We start from the raw sequence: 22,335 nt of genomic DNA on the forward strand, positions 1-22,335 counted from the left end.
AGATAGAGTTACAGGGCGAAAAAGCGAGAAAGAGCGAGCTGAATATATACGTAAATGTGTGTGTGTGTGTGTGCGCGCGTGTATAAGCTCGCAGTCGTATTGGTGAGAGAGAGAGAGAGAGGCGCGCGCGCAACCCCTGCCTGCGCGTGCCGATCGATCGTCGGTCGGTCTCTGTCTCTCTCTCGCTCCTTCTCTCTCGTGCTCTCTATACAGTTACTGGCACTGCTGCTGCTGCTGCTGCCAGCAAAACGCGAGCGGCTATCGCAAAAGAGAGACAGAGAAACTACACACTGACGGCGCTGCAGCAGCCAGCCAGCCAGCCAGCCAGCAGCCAACCAACCAACCAACCAACCAGCCAGCAAGCTCGCTCGCTCGCTCGGCTCGACTCGACCGTCTGGCTGACTGTTACTGCTGCCTCTGCTGCTTATGCCTCTCTCAGTACACGACGACCGTTCGCCGCGTCAGACACACATTTAGCCGCCGAAAGTATATATCACGCCGCTTCTCTCTCTGTATATCCATTGCATTGTCGTATTCACTCGTCCGACTCCCGCACGACGAGCGACGACGACGTTGACGACGGCCCTCTCAGCCTCGCTTCACGTCCTGCGTACCCAACGTATATATAGCACATTCATATATCTATATTCGTATATCTATAGGTAGCTAACGAGCGACAGTGACACAAACCACTTCGTCGATCGCACACCTTCTATACGCTCACAAACACACGCACATACACACAAATCGAGAACACACGAATTAAGCTACAGACAGATATTTACAGACACAGAACGAGAGACAGGGAGTAAATAAAAGCGAGCTTTCCTCATTTTTTCCTCTCTTCTTTTTCATCGTCTCTCTTTCTGCAAAACTTCAATATCTGTCTGTCTTATTTCTATAATCTTCTTCGTACTCTAAATACGTTGGAGTCACAGGCGCAGATTCACACTGTATTTGTCATTTTTGTAGTATCGCGCGCTCGAGTTTCATTGAGAGCACTCGCTGCTCGTCGTTTCTTTCGTATAGCCTCTCGCCGTCATCAGCGTCGCACGTGTTGATTGCGCCCGAGCAGTAAGTGTGGCACAATGTGGGTGGGTGTATACGTGCGTGTGTCTCCGCCGTGAGGATCGTCAAGAATCGACTTGTGTGCGCGTCCGTTTTTTGTCGTCTGCAATCGGATATCGAGCAGTTTATCGAGAAGATAGAACGAAAGAGGGATAGGGAGAGAAAGAGAGATAGAGAGTTGAGGTTAGAGCCGAAGCTTGTGTGATAATACTGGTCTATGCGCGTGTACGTGCGAGCTTCGGTGCGTGAAGCTCTACGCGCACCGATACATGAATACGCACACTCGTATAGGCGCCGCGCGAGTGCAGTGTGCGTTCGTATAGCGAGAGAGAGAGAGCATAGCCATAGGTCGTTTGACCTCTGCTCCTATCTCTCTCTCTCTCTCTCTCTCTCTCTTTCACCCCCCGTTGTCGACGACGACAAAGTCTACGTGGGCGCCCTCTATAAACACACACCTTCGCGCTCGTGCCTGTATACACCTGCGGTATATATACACCTGCCCACTGCTATGCATCCCCGCAGTCGCGCCAGCTTACTCGTCTAGTATCGTTCTGTTGTTGTATTACATTCGAAGTAAAGTTAAGATCGTGCTCGATCCGACGAGTCGTCTGGCTAACGTCTGCTCGAGAGAGAGTCGCGCGAGTAGCTCCATACAAAAGTGAATCTGCTTCTGCGACACACAAATAGAAGAACAAAAAAAAAAGAAAAAAAAGAGAAAAGCACAATTTTCTTGCGCACACAGATACGGAGGAGTCACAGGGACCCATCCTACCTACTACTACTACTTCAGCGAATATTTAAAGTGAGATCGTGGTGAGAACGTGGTAGTATACACGTACGAACAATATAACGCCGCTGCACACGCGTTTATATATAATCCAGTATATATAAAAGGCGCGCGCGCGCGAGCCCGATACGCACGCGGTTGCTGCAATATCACCGTCACGCTCGCCCGCTAGCAAGCTCTAGCACGAGAGCTCCGCTGCCAGTGCTCAAAGGAGCTTGCAACACTCGCCTTCGACGAGTATTCTGCTTTAAGGTGAGTGTTTGTTGTTGTTGTTGTTGTTGTTGTTGTTGTTGTTGTTGTTTTCGTCGACGTGATCTTTACTGAAAACACTTTCTTTACTTTATAAAAGACTCTTTCTCTTCTTTACTGTTCCTTTTCATTTTTGACTCTTCAAAATATTATTCGAGCTTTAGATATATATACAATGTACTCGTGCAACCATTATGAATCCAAACTCTCTTCGGAAGCTCGTGCATATACGCGTGTGTGCGCCTGCCAACTCTCGCGCACACAGACACACGATCGGAGCTTATACAAACGCGCGTGTATTTGTACGCGAGAGTTCAGGGAGCGCGAGCGCGTCGTTGCAGCATTCGTATGCAACGCTTCGGTGCAGCTGCCGCTATATACGCGAAAAGCGTAACTTTGAAAAAGCGCACAAATTATTGACCTAGTACGTGCACTCGATTCGGATGCACCCCTCCGCGCTCACCCCCGCGTGGCCCGTCCCTACCGCCCCCGCGCGGCAGCAGCGTAGTAGAAGCAAATTAGAGAGACGCGCTATATATGTGACGGTGTGCAAATACGGCCATCGTTACGAAAACTCATGTTACTCTCATGTAAATATGCGCCTGTATTTGGCTTTTATATAGTTACTTTCTCCCCTTTGCCTCTCTCTCTGTCTCTCTCGCTCTTTATCTCGCCTCCATACAAGTGCTTGCGTATTATACGTATGTGCAAACATTTTATCCAATAACTCCAGCTGTTGCTATTTATCTCATGTTAACGAATATGCATATAAATTATTCACCGGTCCGTGCGAGCGTTACATGCGCGACGAGGACGTTTTATTTATTTTTTTTTTCAAGCCCGCGTTTGAAAGCATTAGCGCTTGCAGCTATTAATTTATTACATTTCATTTCGAGTTGATTGATCTCAGTTTCAAGTTTCTTAATATATCACTTTTATCGAAGAACGAAATTACCAAAAAAAGCTTTTCCTATTATATTATAACGATTCGCAAGATAAATATTTCAATAATTTTGTCGAGACAAACGAGGATGTATTTGTAAAATCAGAGAAAATCCCGCCACGTATGAAATTCTACCTCGTGCAAAGCTCGGTGGCAGCGCACTTGTACGTAGATGATTAATTTGCAGCGTCGTTAAATCTGAAATTCATATTTGTACTACGGCATCCGTTGATCTTCTCAGCTTCTTATGCTACCAACCTGCGCGGTGCACAATTCGTCCTGTGTGTAACGTACGGTTGCCATCCGATAATAGTGATTAATTAGCCAGGAAGTCGCGCTTAGAAATTGCACAGATCCGCGCGCGTGTTATACGTATATATAATAATGAATGAGACATTCTTCCTGCAACGTCTCTGTGGCGTCTGGATCGTTTCAATTTCCGCTAGTATAAGCAGGAGAGAACAGCTCTATACATACAACACAAGGCACTGCTGCTGCTGCTGCCAGCACGCATTTTCGAGAACGCGATTTCGCTTGAACAGTGAACTTTGAAAAAAGCCGCTATTAAAGGTTAGGTCTGTTTATGCCTCGTTGTGTGTATATGTGCTTTCTGACTTGACAGTGGGAGAGAGAGAGAGCAAGAGGGAGAGAGAGAGAGAGCATATAAGCCCCCACCTCTAGATCGCGCCGGCGCCAGGTTTCATCGATTTCGTTTGCTCACCTTCGCAGGTGCAGCAGCAGCAGCAGCAGCAGTAACAGTGAAGCACACCGGTGGAGATGCGCGCGCCGCCCCGCATAGCTCCTCTGCTTACTTGCAGAGCTTTTTCTCTCTCTCACTCCAACTTTCACTGATGTATACATGCAAGACTCTTTTCGCGCGTTGCATACGAGCGACAATTTTTTTGCTCTTTCTCTCTCCTTTTATTCGCCTTCCCTTGAACAATCGTGCGGGATTATGTGAGTGTGTGTATCGATCGCGACACGCACGTACAAAATTTCGCGCTCCATCTCTCTTTACTCTATTTCAAAGTAACTCGGCTCGTCGTTGACCATACGCTACGTGTATAGCACGCGACGTAGACCGCAGCTCGCTTTTAATCACGATAAAAGGATCCTCGTGATAAGGATTGATAAGAGCAGCGTACAGCACCCACGCATCGCTGGTCATTATTTCTAACCAAGTTATAAGTTCTCCTTCCTCGCATCCATTAGTTTATATATATCTATCCATTAATTTCGCTTCTAAAATTTCAATCTCGTCGAGGTGCTACGTCGAGTTTCTTATTTTCCAACTATTTTACAAATCTACTGGTCTGCGGTGGCTCTAGTACAGCGAAGAGAGGGAATATTTTTAAGAAGTTTTCGTTCCGAGTTATTTCCCTAGCGATATTACACACTGAAGGCGAGCATAAAACTTGTTTTGCAAAATTGTTGCCCACCTTTTTTTCTATCCCTTTAAAAATGTTTATAGTTGTGCGATACATAAAATACGCCAAAGTACACCACTAGATATTGTATTTCTCTAGAGCTTTCGGATGAGTTGATAACTTAACGCTACCTTGAAGTTCTAGATATGTCGGATGATGGAAGGTCATTAAATAAGTAGTTATTGTAATGTATCAATAAGATCTCAAGCGTGAAGAATGTATTTTAAAACGATGATTTTTACTGCAAAAAATAGCTTCAATATTTTTTGCACAAGTTATGAGCTTTACAATTTGTTTTTTTTTTTTCTAAAATCGATAATCATTTCAGTCAAAGTTGTCACACTCCCTGATTTCCGCACTGTAACCTAATCGATGAATCTTCAAACTATTAAACGTTCGGCTTTGATTCTTGGTCTGAGCCTAACTCGTTTCTACTTGTTGGCATTTCATGCATTCGTCCGCAAACGAACTTCGAACTTGGAAAAAGAAGTTGGAATTTTTTAATAAGACTGGCTCGAGTATTTTAGCACCCATACGCAGACTCGCGTGGCGAAATATTCGCTGCACATTTTGTTCACGCTGTCGCCGTCGGGGCGTACATATATAAGGGCTGGGCGAAAGAGACGGAACGGAGTAATTTGTTAGCACCCCGTTTCCTTTTGGCTGCCGCCGCCGCAGCGCGTGCGGTTTTCTCGTTTCAGTCTGGTACCTTCGTTTTGTTTTTCGGTAGTAAGGCCTGCCTCGCGCGAATAAGACCGAGCGAGAGTAGTAAATAAGAGTCCAGCTCGCTTTATTACACTGGCGAACGCGCGCGTCTGCAAACGCGTATACAAGCAGTCGACTGCTCTCTTAAAATTGCACGCTTATATATTTTTTAACAACGTTCGCTTCTGCTCCTCGTTGTCTCTCGCGACTTGTGTTATTGATCGGAATGTGTCTTTCAATTTGCCAAATGGAGCACTCGAGTATCTGTGTCAGATTTCCATTAAGTCCGAGACAGCGACGCACTCGGCGCGGTATAATATGTTTTATATTTGCCACGCGCTGTACACATCGGTGCGGGCAAGATGATTCGTAAGGTCCGAAACTTGCAAACAGCATAACGCTGCTTAATATTTGATAGTCGAAACTCTATCCGGAGGTTCGAGTCGCGCTGCTGACCTTGGCTTTTCTAACTAGCCAACCGGCTTATCGATTTTATACTGCCTCTGCTCTGCAAGCGCGTATATAACGTGTACTCGTGTGTATCCGGAGGGATAATCGAGGTTAAGTGTGCTACTCTTCTCGCGCATATACCCCAACCTTTCGCCTGCTTTTTGCGAAATTTTTTTTCCCAGGCCACGATCTGTTTCGGCTGTTTGCATTATTTGAGGTCACGTCCTGAGGCCGTCGCAGCCACCAACGATGATGCCGCCGCCACCACCGCTGCCGTCGCTCAGGCTGCTTAATGTTCGGATAATGAAAAAGCGGACGTTGCTGACAACGTCAGCGCGAACTTTTTCCTTTTTTTTCTTTCTTTTTTTTTTTAATATAGACACACTCTGCAGTGTGTTTTGTCTGGAATGTCGAGCAAAAAACTTTCGAGCTATTCGCAATTTCAAGTATTTTCGATAAAGTTGTTGGATAATTTCCCTCGAATTTAATATCGAAGAAAAAGAGATGACTCGCGATCATTTTTTGCGCTCGCGCGTGAAGCATGGTTTTTAATTAAAAATTTTAATTCGCAAAAGCATTAAGAGTAATTAAAACGTAAGAATGCCACACGTTTTTCAAATTTTGTATATATGCGCGCGCGGCCGGGGCTCGGCTAACCCAGAAAATCTCGAGAATCACATTTTCCGTCGCACTACAAGGGAAATACACGCGAAGCTTGAAAGGCTTAGTAGGATCGCTAATGACTTCTAGTGCATGATGCACTCTCCGCTTATGAAAGGTCGCGCTCTACGACGTCAATCGGCAACAAAGCGAGAAACTTTTTTTTTACGAAAACGCGAACTAACGTGTAGCTTTCTTTTATTTTGTGACGTTTCTCTCTCGCGCGCTCGTTTCTTCGACGCAGAAAAGTTTCCCAGACACGCACATTTCATTTCCTCACCGGACAATTTGTTGCTACCGTCTCGGTAAAAAAATGGGGAAAATTAAAAAAATAAAAAATTATTCAATGCCTGAATAAGTGCTGCATAGTTCCGGCAACGAAACCATTAAGGGCAGCTCGAAATTATTATTTCAGCGACTCGTTGCGCTGCGTATACGCGGAAATTTTATTACCCTTAATGAACACGGCTTTATATCATGTTCAAAATGTTCAAAATTTCGAGAAAAAACGGTGTACAGGTACTGAAATTAATTCTTGAACAGTAATGTAGCTGAATATTATATCAAAGAGGCCGTTTTCATTACAATTAAAATGAATCGAATGGTGACTAACGGTTATTTTCCGATGCCAAACAAGCGCGAAAACAAAGCTCGTATACACATAAATCCCACTGGGTCCGAGAAAAGAACCAAATAGCATCGCCGAGTGCACATATATCTTTGGACAAATACACCGAGAAGCAAGGTGGATACTGGTTACTTGCTCCCTTACAAGCCAGCTCTCGCACGATACCCACACATGCACACACGTTCGGATGACGAAACGAGTAATTAACAAGTGTGCGTGTTCGTATGGATTCGATGGACGCGCTGCTCGTTGAAATTGGTGACTTATCAGCTGGATACTATGTGATACCCTCTTGACGATCCGCTCGATAGTAGGGCTGCTGCGAGCAAGAAAATACGAGTACTATTCAATCTCATTTCTTGCACGTACACGCGTACAAGTGGCCTCACTAAAGAAAATCTTGGTCATGAAATGCTGATCGAATTAGCTTGTAATAAAAAATGAATCAATGTATGATATAAATTTTTATCGAGAGCCTTAACGCGTTGATTATCGCTCGGGATTCAGCAGCATCATTAGCTGGGGCGCACAGCTATACGTATACAGATACTCACACAGAAATGGCTGTTATGTTGGAAGTGAAGTCCGTGACCTTCGATCGACTTGGCTCGGTCAGTGGAGCGATGCTAGCGCGCGCAAGGCTGTCCGCATTTCTTATTCACAAACAAGTCGGAGCCTAGCTCGTCGACTCGCTGTTTGTATGTGTGTGCGCGCGTGTGTGTAAGTATGCAGTACGCGCCGCCACTCATCTCTGTTTATAGCTATATAGATGACTGATGTATTTGTGTCGCTTCGCTTGTCGGGCTTCCTTGCGCGTTAGCTCACAGGGGCTGCAACGAATTAGCTGCAACCGAGCTACATAACAGCCCTTTTTTTTGTCAATCTCGTGATCTCGCAAGCTGGTGAAAATAAGGATTTTCTGATTATGTGATATCAATAGTTTTGAGAAGAGGCTACGTTTCATCCCTCCGCTACTATGAACTCAAAATTTTATTATTTTTGTTGAAATAAATCTCTAAACATTAATAATTTCCTAATGACTCAAATTCGAACATTCAAAATGTTTCAAAATACGTAATTATTAATTGGCTTGTTTTTGATGATTTTTCTATTCAAATAATATTAAACACACTTCACTTTTGATTAGTATGTGTCCAGTTCTAATGGCCCTTTTATGTTTAAAAAACTTTTTCGTTAGTCATAAAATGTTGAACATTTCTACCAGGGATTATTTTTTAGCTTGTAAACCATTTAGAATTAAATTTAGTATTTATAAATAAACTTTCAAGTCGAAGCATAATAATTTTTTTTAAAAAAAGGGACGATGGAGTTCTCTTTAATTCATTAGCAAAGGTAGTTTTTTAACTGTTTAAAATTTTGTTCACATTTTTCAAACTTAAATCGGAAAAGGTATTATTTCGTTGACCAGTAAAGTAAAATTGGTTCTTAAGAAATCAAAGTCGAAAAACTGTAAGAATATGTAGCCAGCCCGAAGTAATTGGTTGTTATATACCGCGTCGCATCCGTATCATGAAGTTTTACCGAGCTCGAGAGCTTGCAGGAAAAGTGTGGTGAGCTGAAATAAGAGAAAATAGACAGAAAAGAAAACGAAGGTATATCTGAAATGTCAGGTATAGTCGCTATTCGGTATAATCGATCATTTCGTGGCTTTGTTGACGTTTACTTTACCTATATTATCCATCATTTTACTTTTATTCTACATCTCTTGTTTGTTTTGCTCTCCGAGATATCTATCCTACTTAAGTCGATAGTAGTAGAGTGCTTCTAATATTGTTGAAAAAAAGCTGCCGATTTTTCCGAATGAATGGATTTAGCGCCAAAACCATGACTATGATAATCATCCCCGATAACTTTGAACGAAAAATAGATTGGGTCGATTGAGTAAATGTTTTTTATCTAAAAATTAATGATTGCATTTTTTTGTTTCAGGTGAGCTTTCTATTTCCAATTCATTTAATCTATGGCTTGTAAGTGCTTTTTTATGTTTTAAATTTCTGCACAAAGTAGGAACTACAATTTCGAAACTTTCCTATACGTAAATCTGTGTGAAGCTATTTATTTTTATCTATATTTACATTGTACGCCGTTCAATTAGATATACTATGAATCTTCAATTTGAAAATAAAAGTAAAATAATGGTCCTCATATCTTACTTATCTACTAAGTTCATTTTACGTTTTAGCGATTTGAAATTTCCCTTTAAAATGCAAAACGTTCGGGAAAGAAAAAGAGTCAGATAAAAAGAAAGGCCAATCTGAGAAAGCGTTCCAATGCCAATAATACGAGTCCTTGTTTTTCACTTTGTCCCTTTTTTCATTACCTACTTTAATTCCTTTTCCCAGACATTGGAAAAGAAATAGAAAAAGTAAGATCGAGTGCGAAGCCGTTCGAAGGAAATAAAGAAATGCAAAAGACAAATGTGAAATTCAGTATATCGTATACACACCGTGTGAAAGTATGTACATGTATGTACGTATGTGTACGCGTGAGTTTGTGTGTGCGCAAAAAAGAAGCTGTTCGATTTCCGTGGTAGAAATTCTATTTGCGAGCCAGATTATTGTTAGTTCAGGCGAGATGCGAGACGGTCGTCAGTGTTGACTACTATATATTACATGGTGCTTATGCATCCCAGGAATATTGATTCTTTCTTTAGCCAACGCAGCGCCATATTTTGCGATTGCGAGAAAATTAAACGATATGAAGATTCATAGTATGTATAGAATTTCATTCCATCGCAATGTTTAGACGGACAGAATGCTTCATTAATGCACTAGTATAATAGGACGTCGAACTCATCGAGATAAAATTTATCTGCTCGAGCAATTGGTTATAATCTACACTGGAAATGATGTAATGAAATGCGCTGCATATCGAAACGTTTACGTATTACGTTATCGAAACGATGATGGACAATAAATATGATTAAAATATCAAAGTTGCATTTATATTGCATTTTAGTTTTCGAAACGTTTTAATTCCATTTTAACTCAATCATGATTAATCTAATAAGATTTAAAAAAATATAAGACGTTTCTCTTTCTGTCCGATCCATCTTGCATTGCTAAGTTCACAAACGCGGTTTATCTACATCGGTTAGCATCGAGGCGGCGATACAAAAAGGCAGACACTCGATCTCGTTTTAATCATTCACCGGAGATTGCCTACAAATAGTATACCCGATACAATCCGTTACGTTACGGCCTTTCTCTCCTCTTTTTATTTTTTAGAGCTTGCCCTGGTTTTTTCGCCCGCCCGATCAGTGATATTCAATTGAGTAGTCAAAATTATACAACCCATTGCACGAAGAGAAAAGAGAAAATCATGATAAGGCGCGTGTATACGCACGATGGCGGGGTACGGAAACGTTAATTAAAGTCAGTATCGCAAGATGACAAACGCACATATAATACAGCTGTGTTTGTAATCGAGTCGAGGCACGAAAGCTGTTTCATCAATACGATTTAGGGACTATTTCTAATTAGAGTCGTTCTACGAGAAGCAATGACATTAAAATTTAGCCAGAAAAATGAATGAGCCCGTGTGGGTGTGCACGACTGTTTCCATTTAATTCATAGTTGAGCATTCAAGAATAGACGAATTGAAATATTTCCTGCTGGTGGTAGTGCATCGTATCCAGCAGCAGCGCTACTATATTTTTAATGAATATTCATCGTTTCGCGATATTGTACTGTTTTGTTCTGCTCCTGGTGCCGAATCGCTACAGCTATACATAGGCGCGCGCGCGCGAGGCGGTTTGTTTCATGTTGTGCGAAAACTTCCAAACCAGTCATTGTATTACATTACAAATGCATTTTTATTCGTTAGGGATGCAGTATACGTGCGTGAGTGGGCATTCGTCTCTGACCATTTATTATAGCAAGCGTCGTTAGCACGTACCGTTCGTTTTCGCTATATACACGTAACTTGCGAGGCACTGTGCAGAGTATACGTGCAAATTTGAGATTGTTTATAACTCGATGATACGATAAAAAATTTTACACAGTTCTCGCGTAGTTTTGGTTTTTGCCAAGCGAAAGGTGGGGGAAATTACAAAGAAGAAATCGGAATCTTAATTAATCCGCGATGAAGAGTAATTAGTTCCCCTGATTGCGAAGCAGTTGTCTAGATTGTTCGCTTTTAGCCCTGGGCTTTTAGTCGATAGTCACCGTCCAAGAAAATCGGTCAGCTTGTATTTACAGGCATCACTTTTTTGCTCTTGATAAACAGAGACCAAGTTTAAACAAAAGTTAAAAATACAACGAAAAATGCGTGAAAGTCCGAGATCAAAAGCGTGTACATACGAATTTTCGTGACAGAGACACGTGTAGCTAGATCAGAACTTGAATTTTCTCCGTCGGAAAAGCGAATTTGTTCTCATGGGAATTAGTAATCAATTTAGCTGAAAAGGAATATCACTTATTACTTTTTTTTTAATGCTTTGTGTTGTCGCGTCAACAAAGGTCGTTTACGTCACCGCTAGAAAAATATGACAAAGAAATGAAATACCTTAAAAAACGAAAATATTGTCTAAGCGGACAAGCTTGTGTTTGTGACCCATCCTTTGATCTTTTTATCCGTACATACGTTAAAAGTTTGACTTCAAACGCAGGAATTTTATTAAAACGTCAAAACTATGACTTTCCAAAAATTAGCGACTGCTTTCCTCGCAAATTCTAATTCACGTTATAATTTTTTTAAACCTCTAATTATCCTTCTTGCATTAAGATAAACATTAGAAAATTACTCGTTTCATATTTTTCGATGGGTTTTCACTGGAATTCACAGTCTGTTTTAACGCGTGAAAACTTATCCTTTCAAGACGTCGTAAATCCGAGGCACTGAATTTACGCGTGACCCACATTTAAGGGATGGAATCCTATTTAGACATCATTTGCGTCTATCAAACTAAAAACATTTTGAGCATGTAAGCAGTTACGAGTCCGCATACGACGTACGGAATTCGCATGGCTTCGAAAATTCTGAGATCAAAATTTATGTTACAGTGTTGCAGTCGATGAAATGATAAAAATATTAAATTAAAAATAAATAAACAATTTTGTGTCTTGAGATATATAATTTGATTCAATCTCAAGTAATTTTCAATTGTTGCTTGTGAAAAACTTTTAAAAGTTGCAAATTTGAAAAAGTAATGAAGCATGGGAACGTTTTTGATAGTTGAGAGGCACAAAATTCTTGAATGCACAAAGAAAATAGTCTTTGCATAATGTTAACACTAAAATAAAATTATAGTACGTAAATTTAAAGTTTCACGTTGGCTCATTACGACAAAAAAGTTTTATGTGTCGCTGGATTATTCTCGCACGTATAAGTCTAATCTGTTGCCTATAAAAATATTAATAAAAAAGTTAAAAATTCAATAAAGAATTAAAATTGAAGTCTATGAATCAAAAAAATTCTCAATTATACTTTTATAGATTAAAGAAAAGGAAAAGAAATATTTGCGCGCGTTTCAAGGAATGTTTAAGCACCTGGAGCGCGCAATGGAAAAAGTTTGGACAAAGTCTATATCTCTGCTGAAGCGACTTCTCGATAAAAAATGATAACTCTTTATTTCAATTAGAATATAAACGGAGATAAAACTCGAAATGGGGGGAATGGGGCAAAAGAAGCGCACGCGGTACAAAACGAAGACCACAAACTCGGTTCGGCACAGGGTAGGGATAAAATAGTTTTTTCTGTTACTCGTTTTTCTTCCTTTTTTCTTTCTCAAACGCTATTTATCTCTCGAATACATAAGAGGACAAGGGAGAAAGAGAGAGAGATAGAGAGAGAGAGAGAGAGAGAGAGAGAGAGAGAGAGAGAGAGAGAGAGTGAGGGAGAGAGAGAGGGAGAGAAGGTAGCTAAAAACTTTTCTCATCACCACCACGTGCTAGTCTCCTTCTTTTCGCTTATTTCCTCATTCGCGTGGTTTGTGTGTATGGGTCGCTGCTGTTGCAAGGGTATGTGTAATATAGCAACTACTGGTGCGTGCGACGACACGCTTGTAGCCGGAGCCCACACAGCACCCAACATAACGAATTTATTATGCGAAAGTGTCTGACGCCAGAGCAAGTTTTTCCATCTTCTTGTTTTCATCCAAATCTACTTGGTATGTTACAACTGCCTTCGCGTGGATTTTCATAATATCATTAGCGCAGTTATGCGACTTTAGTGAAATCATTTGTCAAGCTGCGGCTGCGTGGGTTCACCATTGAAATAATTTTTATGCTTTAATAAAAGTTATTATTTTTACAACGCGACTCGTGCAAAATTATAGAAATATCTAAAATTCAGATCAAATGCCGAGTATAATGTGCGAGCATCAAATATTCATCGTCCATGTCTCGCTTACACCTTGCACATGAAAGTGTAATAGGAAAGGTCACGAGTTTCTCTTTTTGTAAATAATGCACTGCAATACTAAACTCGCAGCGACGCAGTATTTTGACCACGCGCTACCCAACTGCACATGAGAAATTGTGCAAAAGGCTTTGATTGATGACGCGGCGCGCGAGCTCTGTTCTGAATTATTTCTCGCTTTTGCTTTGCAGCGTCGCGCAACATAATTTCGTCAAAGTTTTTTCCTGCACACGAGCGATCCGGTATAGCGTGAAATTTTCAAGCTCTTTTCAAAATACCAAGGACGGAGAAAGTATTTTTCAAAAGGCTCTTGAGACTCGAAAATCGCGAAAAAAGCTCGGTTGCTGCTGCTGTAATCTTCTCCCGCTTTTCGAGGATCGATAGTACACACAAACAACGAGTTTCCAGCGGAAAAGCATCTTCGAGTTCTTCTTCGAGGCAAAATGTGTGAACTCGGAAGAAAGGAAGGGTAAAAAAAAAATTCGGCTCGAGAGTGTATGTGTGTACGAAACGTGCGCTCGCCGTAACGTGCCGCCTCCTCGTATCAAAATATTGTACCATTCCGCCCGGCAAAGTAACTCGGCTATACTATCTGCAAAGTCGAGGGCGCGCGCACAGCTGCGCACTAACGCGTCTCTGCAAGGCACACAATCACTCTGGCACACATACACACATACACACACATACTTAGAACGTCAGCAAGAGATCGGATTTTCCGATGCGAGAAGCTTCTCCTCCCCCCCGAACCTCCAGCTCCGCGGCATGAAAGAAAGGTTTTAGATTTCGGAATATCGCTTGTTTGCGGAGCACTGCGCAAAGGCGTGTATAAGACTACAAAAACTAACAGCTGCTATACGCTCCGCGATGACTTTGCTCCGTGCGGGCTTTTGTTTTGATTTCTCGCGTCACAGTACGGGTATTATGCTTTCATCAAAAACTTGAGCTTCTATGTATACGATGGGGAATATAGGGAAAAGCAAAACCTTCGCGATTTCCGCTCCGAGTCAAGTACCCAATCATGCCAAGCGATGCTGCTGCTGCTATGAGAGTATGCCCTATTAGCTGATAATACATAAGACCATGACAAGTAGACACTGTAGTAAAAAGAGAGAGAGAAAAGAAAAAATTGCAGAGAATCTGAAAGCTCCGAATTACTCTAGAGACTTTTATAAAAGTGGAAGAACTTTGGAAAAAATATCAGTTCTCAGCCGTTGCACAAGCTTTGCTTTTTCCTTCTCTTCTCCTCTTTTTTTGCCGTATATAATTGACCGATTGCAACGTCGGCTGATTGATGCGGGTTGATACTGATTATCTGCAAGAGAAGCCGCTTCATTAGTGTACCTCCCACTCACGGCTAATTGCGTCGTACGATTTAGACTCCTCTTACTCTCTCTCTCTCTATCTCTTTCTCTCTTTTACTTGCCGTCTCTATACCCGATTAATTATGAACACGCCACGCACATTCTCAGCGACGAAGCTTTATTATTATTCGCCGCAATTAATTATTTTTTACGTCCCCTTAATGCTTTTTATTTTGATTTCCTTTAATAATGAAAGCCAATGGTCCAGGGATAAACGAAGAACGTACCACTAAGCCTGTGCTATATGCCCCTGGTGTACGTCGAGCTAGATCTTCTTACGGGCTCACTAATGCAGGACATTTAAACGCTAATTACGTTAGCGCTACCTTTTAATAACAGAATCTGAAATATTTCCGCTCGCTACCATCCCTTTCTTTCTCGCTCTCTTTTTCTGAGGCTCCGTCTCTCTAAGCGAAACGAAGTAAGATTCGAGCTTGGCGCAGGTATCTGGAGTGTAAAATTAAATAAGCGTTAATTAGATTTCTATGGCGTGCTGAGTACAATGGAGTACACATCTCCCGTTGAGTAAAAGTTCGATACACATAGACCTTTATATATAGCGGCTGTGCGAGAGATGCTTGGGTCGATGCAGTACAAGCTTGGCAATTAACAAAAGGCTTGATTTCTCTTGGGAGAGGTTTCAATAAAAGAAAGGAGGAAACAGTAAAGAACAAAAGAAGTAAATTATGAAAGAAAATACGCTCAGCTATATAACATTGTCAACTCTATATGTGTGTGCGCGCGCGCATGTGTGTATATGTGTTCGCAAGCTCTTGAAATATCTATATGTAGCATGCTCATCCTCGATCCGGTTAATTGATTTTTTCAAACCATTTGCTTCGTGACCCTGCGCGCGTCGATAAGGCAATTAATTTTTTTATGGTTAATTTGTGTCCTCGTATATGTGCATCAATATCGTACATACGGTCAATAACAGTAATGCATTGCGGAAAATTGAAGTCAAGTATATTTACCTGAAGATGCATATCCGTAATACCCAATTTGATCAATTCTCATTCCGTATACTTGACGAGAAAAATAAAATAAATGAGATACATTTCAGCAGACTTAGCTTCTTTAGTATTTTCCTGAAAATTGGAAAGGGTGAAATCACTGTGTGATTCAAACTAGCTACACACACGTTTTCACAAACAAATAAACACGTACACTGCACTCACACTCAGACTGAACCAATGCCACTGCTACGAGACCGAGTGCGGGAAGAAAAGAGAAAGAAGTAGGGTTGCAAGCTCATCGATTTATCTGCGGTGAGAGCTTTTTTCAGGATTCACCCGAATTTCGGTCAGTTGCAATTTGCGATTTCGGTATACCTCTTCCGATTTAACTACCCTTAACATTCGTTACGTGGGTGATGTTAGGGCGGATTTAAACTTTGTTTCTAATGCCTATTAGAATAATCCTCATGGATCAAAACTTATACCAAACTTTTCCGATGTTCTAATGTTTCTGCAATGGGAAAGTGCATAACTTCAACCTCGTGATAGATAAATATGAAAACTCACGCGTTGTTGTGTATGAACTGAAAGTTTATCTCTTCCTCTCTACGTTTTTTCACAGAATTTTCATCGTTTATTCTCATTTCTTATTTTGTCGTTTGTAGAGTTTTGTTGTATTATTCACCACTGGACTTTTCGTTCCCAAAATGGCTCCAGCTTATTCTCTGAACATATCATTTTTAGAGTTCCAAAAGACCCGCCCTTTTCAAATCCCCTTAAATTTTCACCATTCTCAAATTTCGACTTGACTGATACGTATTCGAAAAGTAACTGCCGAATGGAACTCGTTTACTTTGTACACATCATACATTTTCTCAACTCGGTGAATGGGAAGTTATTAATTTTTTTCTAATGTGAATTCTGTGGGTGGAAACTATGCACATAGCGAATGCGATAAAATTCATCGAGGCGAGCTTTCATTTTTTTCACGCGTTTTCATCGACTACTATTTCAACGTAATAAATATTCGACGTTGGAACAAATGCGCGTTTGTATTCAAGCGTACAGCAAGTCTTTTTTGAAGAGAGAGAGAGAGAGAGAGAGAGAGAGAGAGAGAGAGAGAAGAGAGTCGGATCGAGAGGTATAGGTCCTCCATTGTGGTCGGGTTATTAACTGCGTAATCGGACTAAACCACTGCGTTGTTTGTACGTGCATGAGGGGGTAGTGGTGGTGCGTTCTGACTGAAGCCAGTCTAGTCCCCACACGCGAAGGGGAGGTCGTATTTTCAATGGGCAAATGTAGATATACGTGATACGCCTGCACAAGCGATGTTGATGAGGTCGGATGATGAGCTTGCTGCGAGCTGCTGCGCAACGCGCATATATTCCATCTCTAGTAGGATAGATATCCTCGTCCTAACAAAGAGCTCGAGCTCTTTCCCTCCCTCTGACTCTGTGTCTCGATAATTTTCAAATGTTCCGACTGTTGTATGTGCGAAACAATCGCAGTGCAATGCGGGCTTTGCTCGAAGTAAAAGTTCGGCGAGTGTTTTTTGCTCGTTACAAGACGCTCGGCTCGTTCTCGTAATAATTCATATATAAGAGGGCGTGAGAGATAGCCGATATTCCCCGAAGCGGAATTAGCTGGTCTCCGTGGTTTATTATAAGCTGGAGTTCGGCTTTTCATCCCGCGTCCGAACAATATCGTTATTGTTTACTCGTCGATAACAAAGACTGCTTGTCACCGATTGATACGTCTGGCCTCCCTTCTCTCCTCTCTTTCATTCCGCATTGAAGCATCATTGATTCGTGAGACTATTGCAGCTTTTCATCGCAGAAAGCGACGACGGAAAAAGGGGAACCGCAAGCGCGATTTCAAGTGAAAAAACTAAATACTCGTCGGATTATTATATTGCAAAAAGACCTATTAAACCGGCAACACGTGTGCAACTCGCACTAAAATTTTCAGTTCGAGTGTTGCAAATTTAATATGGTGTGAGTTTCCAAGTGAAAAGTATACTTTATGAATATTCGCTTTTAATATTGCAAAACTTTTTAATTATCCCCAAAGTATTTTTTTTGTTGAAAAGAGAAGACCTAAACATATTTTCACAATTTTAGTGAAGCAATTTTTTTAAAATATTTTTATTATTTTATGAATATTTTTAAGTAGCTCTATTATAAAGACCCGAGGGCAATTGAATATTTAAAGAGCTGCATATTCATATAAAAACACTCCTTGATTCTTAAAACAAGGTTACTCCGAAAAAAAAGAAAAAAGATCAATTCATTCGAAACTCAGCCAGCAGCAGCGTCAGGCAGTAGTCGAAAAATAAAGAAGGAATGTACAGGCTCGAAGCCATTCATTTTTACTTGTCCTTAATGTATATATACTCGCGCGCCCACCCCTTGCCCTGACCTTCTTCCTCGCTTGAATGCACACGTGCGCTTTACTACTATCTCTCGAAAAACGTCGGTGAGCGTGGCACTTGCTTACATGTGTGTTTTACTGATTTCCTACGAAAAAAAAGATGAAATAAAAAAAAACATCCCACTGCCATGAAGGAAGGTACATATTGAAAGTGGCACCTAATATGAGCAATCCAGATGAAAAAAAAAGTATATCACTCTTGTATTGCACAATAAAAAATAGCAAATTTATGATTACGAAGGATTGCATAAATTTGAACATTTTTATTTGAAATTAATAAAAAGATCTAATAAAAGTTATTTGAATGAAAAACCTATCTTTTTGAAAGCTGCTATACTACTACTTGAAAACTTATAAGTGCAAATACAGATGCTCAGTCTTCGCGAAATTGGTGCAGTCTCTAAATTTTTTTATACTTTTTTTACCTTCAAACTCTAACAAGTTGGCATTATTTAGCTCTCAGAATGTTAGCCGTTGTATAAAAACGTTGATCTGTTGACCCAAATTATTCGGCGATTATTTTTCCTCGGAACATCGTAACCGCGCTCGCGCAACAAAAGGCAGGAAAACCATTCGAGCAGCGAATTGATCAGAAGCTCAAAAGCCCCGATCAATTTGGTCGAGAGAAAAAAAAGAGCAAATGATTTCGGTTTCTCTTTTTTTTTTGCTTTTTACTTTTCATTTCTTGCTCGAGCGAGTAGTAGACACTTATTGCTCTTTAACTGTAGCCTTTCGAGCAGCCATCACTATATTTTAAGCAATCGTGGAAAAAAATTACGATCAGCTCTCAGCAGCCCAACATGCTATAGGGCAATTTTAACCGACGACTGTTGAGCGGAAAAAATTGCCTCTTCGACGCGTCCGTGTCTTTATGATTGCTGCTCTGGGATAACACGACCAGAGACATATTCTCTAAGTAAATTGCCTCGTAAGTTGACGTCGCAGCGACGGGGGGTGGTTGCAGACGTTGTAAAAAATACGGCCTGGACTAATAATTTTTAATCATTGTCTAAGCGTTTCGCGAATGTGACGCAATCTGTGTTTCTTCACTACCCTGCTAAGGTGAATGATTAAATGGAGTACTTAAGCGAATACAACGTACTCGATTGTACTTTACTAAAAGCAAGATACTTTTGAATAAGTAATGTTCTTTCATTAGCGCTAAGTATGCTCTTGAAGAAAGTTGGTTATAGCTTGTACAAAAGTCAGCATAATAACGATAATTTCGGAGCTCGAGTCTTATAAACTGCCGGGGCTCCGTCAAAAGCCCATCTAATAAAGTTTCGAAGGCGAATATTAGCGTTCGCGCGTGATTCAAAGACTTGCGGCCCAAGTATATATGTATGCATTTCTTTTTCAAATTTCTACTCCATTTTGCGCACAAAGATAAAAATTGTTCAATCTGCAATTTTCGTTCGATTGCCGCCGTATAATCGGCGCCGCTGCTACTCTATACTAGATTACTTCTACCGTAGCGTCTGTCGTCGCGTCGCGCTGATGTACTGCACGTCTTATAAGTCGCGCGCCGGTTTGAGTAATGGTCCGAAAAAAGGCACTTTCGGCTATTAGAGAGGCCTTGCCACTCGTTGCTTTATAGGTGTATATATATAAAAGCGAGGCAGAAAACGACTTGCGCCATTATCGAAGATCGATCAGCTTATGTACGTGATGGACTCTATGAAGACGCACAACCTAAGATGTCTCTCGATTCTCTACGAGCGTGCGTGAACATTTTTGCGCCGTGCCGACTACGAAAAGGGGGCGAGGGGGCTCTCTCTCGTCGAATTTTCATGCAACTTTTTTTTACGACTCAATTCTTCCTATATCTCGTGCGCAACAATAAAAACTTTTTCTCTTTTCCTACCTGTGAATTACGTACAGCAAGACGTAAACTGAATTATTTAATACAACATTCAATTGCGAGCTGGCTGGCGCTTGCTTGGTAGCAGTGGCAGTGAAAACCTTATTTTAACGAGAGCTTAGAATCGCGATGAAGTATCCAGTCATGCATTTATCATGCGGCTGCAGCGAGAAAGCTCCAGTACATTTGTGTGCCTGTTTTCTCTCTCTTTCATCCTCTCTCACTCCGGGCGAATATGACCTACGCAGCATAATTTGACAGACTCACGTGAGCGCGCATAATTAACCACCCACGAACGCTCGAGTGCATCATGCAGTCGAAGAGTGGCAAACGCAGCGCGAAAACTTCCACTACTGTGTACTGTATAATACGTACGTATGTACGTATATGTGGTGGCCTAGCCGCAGCAGCGAATTGCTGAACTTAATTGGTTTGCTAAAACGGATAGTAGAGTAACATTTTTGAATTCTGTAATGTTAGCACTACGGAGCTCTTTCGCAAATAAAATTCGCACTCGCTCCTGGATTGTTATAATTTTTTTCCCCGCATTTCAACCGTATACGTACATCGTTCCAAGATTTTCCGAATGGATGGAATAACGGCTCTGTGTGTTTTATCGCGGAAAAATAGCATTCGAATTGTAATCTAGCCTCGGAAGACTCGTGATGTACTGAGTGCAGAACAAATAAAGGGGAGAATCTACGTACTTGGACTTGACGCAGTAGAATGGCCATTTTCTTTTCCCAATCAAATATTCTCCGCATAAAAGTATGATATTTTTACGAATTCGAGATCGTCAATCTTCAATTAATAATTTTATTCAAGTTGAGAAAAGTAAAGAAATATACTTGCGGAAAAGGTCAGAAAAAATTAAAATGAAAATTCATGCTAGTCGTTAAAATAATATTGTGCCACCACACAGCGTAACTATTCATAGAATATGAAAATTTAGCTTCATTATCCTTTTTATTTTTTTCCCCAACATTTTTCACGCGTTTTCTCGTTTTTGTAATTCGTTATAACGCGCGATTTTTCCTGAAATAGAGTGGCATAAAGGTGAAAATAAAATAATATAACCGTGGAGGCATCCTGCGTGTAACACGCAAGACGCAAACCTCAGAGAATAAAAATTTCGCCAATTTTTCACTCAGCCCTTGAATATTTTAGTTTGTTAGTTAAATGTTCTAAATTATATTCTGAAAAAAACTTTATTCTTGCATATGTAAGACGAGGATAAGTAAATTATTTATTATTATGTTCATGCCCCGCTCAAACTTAGATATATATATTATATAATAATATTAAACTTGGCTAAAGTTCGTGATGAACGTCAATGTAATCAGAGGTCCTGAAAACAGAAGTCAAACTCCGAACAAACCTGACAATCAAGCCCGGGTCGTGTGCTCCCAAGCATCGGTTCAATCCAAATCGGCGCAGTGAAACTCGAAGCGATCCCGGGGTATGGTACGTAGCATCGTCTCTGTCGATTCACCGTGTGTATATATATAAGAACGGCCATTTCTCAAAGTAAAAAGCTTTGGCCGTTAACCCGTTTGGTAAATCGGTCACGTACGTATATCCAACGTGGAAATTATATCTTCGAGGCGACGTCTCAACCTTTGACTCTGTTTCGAAGCAGTTGCCGAGGAAACGTTTTTCATACGATATTCGTCCACTCACCTGTTTGCGTCTTGATTTATGTATGCTTCATAATCTCCTTGAGCCATGAAAATTGTATATTTTTTTGCGAGCTTTTTTCAAACCACTGCTTATCTTTTGAATCCTGCTTCACAAAAGATTAAGACTCAACAGTATCCCCTCTTTTATTTCAAGACTTTTCTCTAATTTTGGCATATTCTAAATATGAGGTAGTCGATTTGTCTTTTATAGCTACTGATTGGTTGGGATTTTAGTTTGATTAGGATAATTATATAATAATACAATGATTATAGACAAATTCCGTGACAGAAGTGTGCAATTTATATTTTATTAGGCATTTTGAAGTTCCTTTCGTTGGAGGACACGGATTTATAAGTGAATCTGCATTAGAATTGCTGAATTATCACGAGGAAATACGCACTTGAATGAATGGTCTAAGTGTGAGAAATGGGGTCGCAAGGGATAATTAGATTTATCGAGCCAAGAATTTGAGGCACTTTCAGTTTAAATTGAAAGTGTAAAAGAGCGTTATATCATTTTTATGCTTACTCATACATATCGATTTCAAGGTGTTCACTGGGTGATAAAATGACTAACAAGAATTGTAACTTTTTTTGTTTCAGGTAAGATCGAGTTCATTTTTGCCATTATATTTTCACATAAATATCAAAGCTGATCCGAGTTGGTAAGTGCTCATTTAGTATTATCCATCGTTCCAATAGCTTTGAAAACATTGAGAGACCATTGTAAGAGCAGTTTTTGTTGTATAG

General features: G+C 40.7%; 1 protein-coding gene across 2 annotated transcripts in view; it reads left to right on the forward strand.

Annotated features, from left to right (window-relative positions):
- The first annotated feature begins 354 nt into the window (after positions 1-354).
- Positions 355-22,335, forward strand: part of LOC106648895 (complexin) — a 156,537-nt gene continuing 134,556 nt past the window's right edge. The window contains exons 1-2 of one of the 2 annotated variants that reach the window (XM_023457782.1): positions 355-619; positions 1,811-2,107. The gene's annotated coding sequence lies outside the window, so the exon portion shown is untranslated. The remainder of the gene's footprint in view (positions 620-1,810; positions 2,108-22,335) is intronic. The other variant, XM_014366043.2, reaches the window with a different exon arrangement.

This window comes from Trichogramma pretiosum, unplaced genomic scaffold (assembly GCF_000599845.2).
Source record: "Trichogramma pretiosum strain Unisexual culture from Peru unplaced genomic scaffold, Tpre_2.0 scaffold22, whole genome shotgun sequence".
NCBI classification, from domain to species: Eukaryota; Metazoa; Arthropoda; class Insecta; order Hymenoptera; family Trichogrammatidae; genus Trichogramma; species Trichogramma pretiosum.